At 55.0% G+C, this 6,000-nt stretch overlaps 1 protein-coding gene across 10 annotated transcripts in view; it reads right to left on the reverse strand.

Moving 5' to 3' along the window:
- Window positions 1-3,705, reverse strand: part of HVCN1 (hydrogen voltage gated channel 1) — a 40,798-nt gene extending 37,093 nt beyond the window's left edge. For 4 of the 10 annotated variants that reach the window (XM_074007805.1, XM_005572250.4, XM_045365933.2 and 1 more), the window contains exons 1-2: window positions 3,419-3,454; window positions 2,953-3,036 (exon numbers count right to left, since the gene is read on the reverse strand). The gene's annotated coding sequence lies outside the window, so the exon portion shown is untranslated. Of the gene's footprint in view, window positions 1-2,952; window positions 3,037-3,418; window positions 3,455-3,633 lie in introns of those variants that run through there. The other 6 variants (XM_074007804.1, XM_045365935.2, XM_045365932.2 and 3 more) reach the window with 2 other exon arrangements.
- Between the last annotated feature and the right edge of the window lie 2,295 nt (window positions 3,706-6,000).

Here is a 6,000-nt window from a genome sequence, read left to right on the forward strand (position 1 = left end):
TTTTGTTGTTGTTGTTTTGCTTTTTTGGAGTTGGGGTCTCACTCTGTCACCCTGGCTAGAATGCAGTGGTGCGATCAGTGCTCACTGCAGCCTCAAACTCCTGGACCCAAGGGATCCTCCCACCTTAGCCTCCTGAGTAACTGGGACTATAGGCACACACTACCAGGTCCAGCTAATTTTTGTAGACAGGGTGGGTCTCACTATGTTGTCCAGGCTGGCCTCAAACTCCTGAGTTCAAGCGATCCTCCTGCCTCAGCCTCCCATGGTGTTGGGATTATAGGCGTGAGCCATTGCACCTTCTCTCTCTATGTAACTTCTATACATTTTTTTTTTTCCTCTGAGACGGCATCTCGTTCTGTTGCCTAGGCTGGAATGCAGTGGTATGATCTCGGCTCACTGCAACCTCTGTCTCCCAGGTTCAAGTGAATCTCTTGCTTCAGTCTCCTGAGTAGCTGGGATTATAGGTGCCCACCACCATGCTCAGCTAAATTTTGTTTTGTATTTTTAGTAGAGACAGGGTTTTGCCATTGTTAGCCAGGCTGGTCTCAAATTCCTGACCTCAAGCGATCCATTGCCTCAGCCTCCTAAAGTGCTGGAATTACAGGCATTAGCCACCGTGCCTGGCCTAATTCTAAAAAATTATTTTGAAATAAACTTTCAAGAAAACTTTAAAAAGGTTCTTTCTCTCCCCACAGTTACATGCTGAGGGTGCAAGGGACTCTTAGAGTTTCTCGCTGGTTGACTGGGCAGCTTCTGGACCTAGCAGAGCTCAGCTTTGTATGTCCCCATACCAGCCCCCTGGGATCCTCAACCTGCTCTCACGAGAGGGGCTCAAGTGGAACCATCACCACAAGAGGAGGTGAAGGGAAGAATTAAGGTACCCCGGAGATTTCCTTCCTTTGCAAGACAGGAACTAGAACTAGCACACATGCAGAGAAACACTCAGCTTCAGCAATTCAAGCAACAGAAAATGTAAAACTACCATGCCCTTCTCCATTAAACTAGCCAAAACAAATAAAAAGGGTAAAACCCAATGCTTGCAGAGCTGCAGGGAAATGTGCACGCATTCCTGGAGATGATTTTTCTAAATAGATACCCGGTCACAAGAGGTAAGTGCCTTCAAAATGATCCCATCCTTGACTTGCACGCCTCAGTTAGGAAACTGTATCTCCAAGAAGTCATTTGATAGCCAAAAACATGCACAATATGGACAATGATATTTATAGCTAAGTTGAATAGTACGGTTAAAACCTGGAAGTGGCCCTCAACCCTCAAGCCCTACTTTAGGGAAAAGCTGAGGAAGGCAGTGGGCTCTTGGGAGGAATGATAATTCTGAGGTCTATGTAGAAACAGGAGAAAAAAATGCTGTCAAGCAATGAGAAGAAAAATAGGCTGATGGCTGACACATTGCATGCAACTGTACAAAAGTATCTGCGTCTTTCCTAGGTGCCAGGCACTGATTTCCCAGGTTCTGGGAAATCCAAGGTGAAGAGGCAAGGGCAAGGGCAAGGTCAGGATGCTGGTAGACTGACATGTTACCTGGGAGACAAACAAAGAAGCAAGGAAATATACAAGACAGACCACATCCCCAGCTAAGCACTGGAAAGCCAACCAGCCACAGTAAGGGGCCAGGGAGCAGGCGGGGTCTCCTTAGGTGGGGTGGTCGGGGACAACGTGACATTTAAGGTGTCCCCTGAATTACAAGGGAGTATGTCACAGATTGCAGAGAAGAGCATTCCTGGGAAAAGGAAGAGCATGTGCACTGTGTACAACCCCTGAGAGAGTGGAGAACTTAGGAGGAGGAGGCTGGGGACAGCAGTGTACAGGACAGTGGCCGGAGAGAAGAATCGAGAATAATCACATAGAGCCTTATCATGGAGAGGGCTTGGCAGGCGATGCTAGGGATTTGGATAGGAGTGAGGGGTCAAGCGTGATGAGGAGGCAAGAGATGCTGGCAGCCTGGACTCAGGGTGGAAGTAGGGGATGGAGGAGTGGCCGGATTCAGGATATACTTTGGGTTAGAACTTGTCGCTGGCCTAGACTGTGGGGAAGGGAGGAGGAGGAGGGTGGTGGATGACAGCTCCCAGGGCCCAAGCCCCAGTGACTAGCAAAGGATCAAGTTTGGGGACAAGAACACTCTGGCTTCCTCCTTCTTGCTAAACCAGTGGCGGGGAGGGCTGGGGGCCACGGAGCAGCTCTGGACCTTGTGCAAACCTCAGCCCAGAGATTTTCAAAACCCTGCCCTTATCAGCCTTTCTCTCTGGGGAGTCAGAGCCAGAGAAGTTGCCGCCCCCTCGCCTTGGTCTTACCCAAGCAGCTCCTAGTTGTTGGTGGGGCTGTCCGGAAATCCTGCAGATCTCAGATAGCCCTGAACAACCTGAAGTTAAAGGCACCCAGGACAGAGAATTACCCTCAGAGGGGCGCGACGGAGGGTGGAGCAGGCACTGGAACCATGAACTTTTGGTAGTAACCTGGTGCCAGGGGGCTAAGCCTGTACACCAAACATCTTATGTCATCTTCTCGGCAATCCTGAGAGGTAGGTACATGCTTAACCTCATGGCACAGATGCGGAAACTGAGGCACAGACAGGCTAAGTCACGTAGCTGAGCCTGCAAGATCCCCCACACCTAGCACTGGTGAGAGTGGTGGGGGCAATGTTCCTGGAGGAAGTTGCAGTGAGGAACCGCTCTCCCCTCTCTGTCTTGGTGTTTCCCTTGGCCCCAACCATGCTCGTTCCTCAGCATCTCTGTCTCCAACAGGTCGGTGTTTTTAAACTGTTTCCAGGGAAGGGTTTGCTGCCCCGGGGCTCCTCCTTCAGGGATGCCTGGGTCTGCTCACTGCAGCCTTCTCCCGGGACACCCAGCACTGCCTGTACCCCTACTTCTCTCCCACAATCTCCCAGGAGGGCAGCGGGGCAGGGACGATGCATCCGAGGACTTAGGGGACACAGACCTGGTTGTGAGTTCTGGCTCTGCCTCCTTTGGCTGTGTGACCCAAGGCAAGGGGCTTGGCCTCTCTGCGTCTTGGCTCCTTCACCTGTTAAGAGACGACGATGGTCACCTGCGGCTGCTGCACGGAGTGTGAAGAACTGAAGGCACCTGGCCCAGGGCGGCGCGCACCACCAATTTTCCGAGATGGGCGGGGGGGGGGGGTCACTGGGGCCGGCGTCTCCCGCGTCCCCCTCCCCTGGACTCCAGTGCTCGCCGAGGGAACCACTGCCCGGCTGCGCCGCCCCCGCTGGGACACGCCAGAGCCGAGGGCAACCGAGGGTTGGGGTCCTGCTGGGGCTCAGCGGCGAGGCCTGGACAGCGGGGATGCGAGGGGGTCCCCTCTTCTCAAAGGGATCGGGCACTGGGGGTCTTGGAGAAAGGACTGCACGCCAAGCGGGGTACGCCCCCCGCCCGGCCCGAGAACTTACCCGGCGCCCCACCCGCCCGCGGTCACCGCTGCGACTGGGAGCCTCGGAGCAGGTCTGGCCCGGCCCGCCCCGCCCCGTACCAGGCCCCGCCCCGGCCCGGGCCGTCTCCGCCCCCACTGCCCGCAGCCCCCCAACCGTCGGCGGGCGTCTAGGCCTCTCCCCGGGTCTCAGCCCCCTTGTCCCTGCCTGTGGTCAGTCCACCCGTTCGTCCCTACCTCCCTCACCCCGACTGCCTCCCGCCCCGCAGGCTGGGCCTGTCCTGGGCCTCCCGCAGTTACAAAGGTCCCGCCCGTGGGAGCGAATCGCGGATCACGAGAATCCTGCCCCGGACCAGCCTAAGGAAAGGGTGGGCGGAGGGAACTACTTCCTTCCTCCTCAGGCTGGAGCGGGGCGAATTCATCCCGCCAACCCCTCTCGGGGGGCTTCTGCTCCATTCCACCGTCTCCGGGCCGTCCCTGCCTCCGGATGTCCTGATTCCTTGGGCTCGTCCCCTGCACAGTTTCTGCATGCAGGGGTGGAGGCTGGGCAGCATGCTGTAAGGAGTGAGCAACCTCGCAGCCCTCAGGACTCCTCTTGGTCGGGGGCGCTGAGGCTGCTCATGGGATGGTACTGGCAAGAGCGAACCTTCCTGCGGGCAGCCCCTGCCTGTCCTGGGCTGCCTTGCTCCTGGCTAACTCTGGCGCAGGCCCAGCTCTGAAGTCCCTCCCCTGTGGGCCCTCCCAGTACCCTGTTCACACAGTGGAATCAGTTCTGTTAGCTTCTGTCTTTCCCCAGAGACCATTTGTCCCAAACATCCTGCAGAGCCCTCTTCTGCACCCCTCTCCCTTCCGGTTGGGTCGGGGCTGTGGGGAGAGGCTCACCTCCTTGGGGTTGTGTTAGTTTCCTCATGCGGCTGTAACAGATCACCACAAACCTAGTGGCTTAACACAAAAGTGTTATCTTACAGCCCTGGAGGCCAGAAGTCTCAGATGGGTCCTACAGGGCCAGAATCAAGGTGTGGATGGGGCTGTGCCTTCTGGAGGCGCCAGGGTAGTGTGTTCCTTGCCCTTCCCGGCTGGAGAGGTGCCTGTGATCCTTGGCTGCCTCAATCCACCTCTGCCTCCACGGTTACAGCGCCTTCTCCTTTCTGAGGAGCCCTGTGATTATATGGGATCCACCTGGATCATCCAGGCTAATCTCTCCAGCTCAGGATCCTTCTGGTAGTCACATGTGCAAATTCCCCTTTGCCACTTAAGGCAACATACAGGTTTTAGGGGGTTAGGATGTGGATATCTTGGTAGGGGGGTGCATTCTTCTGCCTCCCATAGGGGTATTGTTTCCACGGCTTCAACTGACTCGGCTTTCCTCAATTCTGCTGGGCTTTCTTTTCTTTTTTTTTTTGAGACGGAGTCTCACTGTGTCGCCCAGCCTGGAGTGCAGTGATGGGATCTTGGCTCACTGCAACTTCCGCCTCCCAGGTTCAAGCAGTTCTCCTGCCTCAAGCCTCCTGAGTAGCTGTGATTACAGGCCAGCATCACCATGCCCGACTAATTTTTGTATTTTTAGTAGAGATGGGGTTTCACTATGTGGGTCAGACTGGTCTTGAACTCCTGACCTCAAGTGATCTGCCTGCCTTGGCTTCCTAAGGTGCTGGGATTACAGGCATGAGCCACTGCACCTGACAACATTCTCATTCTGTGACCCAGGCTGGAGTGCAATGGCATGATCTTGGCTCACTGCAACCTCTGCCTCCTGAGTTCAAGCAATTCTCCTGCCTCAGCCTCCCGAGTAGCTGAGATTACAGGTGCCCACCACCATGCCTGGCTAATTTTTGTATTTTTAGTAGAGATGGGGTTTCTCCATGTTGGTCAGTCTGGTCTTGAACTTCTGACCTCAAGTGATCCGCCTGCCTCGGCCTCCCAAAGTGCTGGGATTACAGGCATGAGAAAGCCGGCCTGCAGCAGGCTTTCTTAAAAATATTTTGGTCGGATCTCCTGACTTCTCAGTCATGTATGATTACAACAGTCCTATGCTAGTTCCTAAGGCATAGTCTGGTCCATTTTCAACTTCAACTTCCTTATATTTTATTAAAAATTCTCCTCCTCCTCCAGGGCCAGCTACACAGACTAGAGAGGATGTGGGGACTGCTCCCGACAGCCCCTCCTCTGTGTTCACTCCCCTCTGGTTGAGGAAGGGAAAAGGGAACAAGTACCCCGTCCCCTAGTTGCACACCTGGAAGTTGCAGTCCTCTGTCTTTACATCTGGTCTTGCCTGTAGTTAGACCCTTAGTGTAGACAGGTGGTGACCTCAGCAGACCCTGCTAAGGCAAGGCAAGGCTCAACCCCTGGCCTGGCTCAATCCTCTGGCTGCCTTCCCCCATCCCTTCCCCTACAGAGGCATCTCTCAGTCTTCTCCCCGGGTACTTGCCTCTGCTCCGCATTGCAGTGGCCCTGGGAAAGTCTGCAGCTCCCAGCCTTACTGATGGCCTGGAACCTGGGGCCACCAGCAGGGACCTATGTCCGTACTTTTTGGGAACCGGGATCCCAAAGGAGCACTTCAGCAAGTCTGGAGAATTTGGTGATGTTCTCAGCATTGTTGTGTTC

This window comes from Macaca fascicularis, chromosome 11 (genome assembly GCF_037993035.2).
Source record: "Macaca fascicularis isolate 582-1 chromosome 11, T2T-MFA8v1.1".
In the NCBI taxonomy this organism is placed as follows: Eukaryota; Metazoa; Chordata; class Mammalia; order Primates; family Cercopithecidae; genus Macaca; species Macaca fascicularis.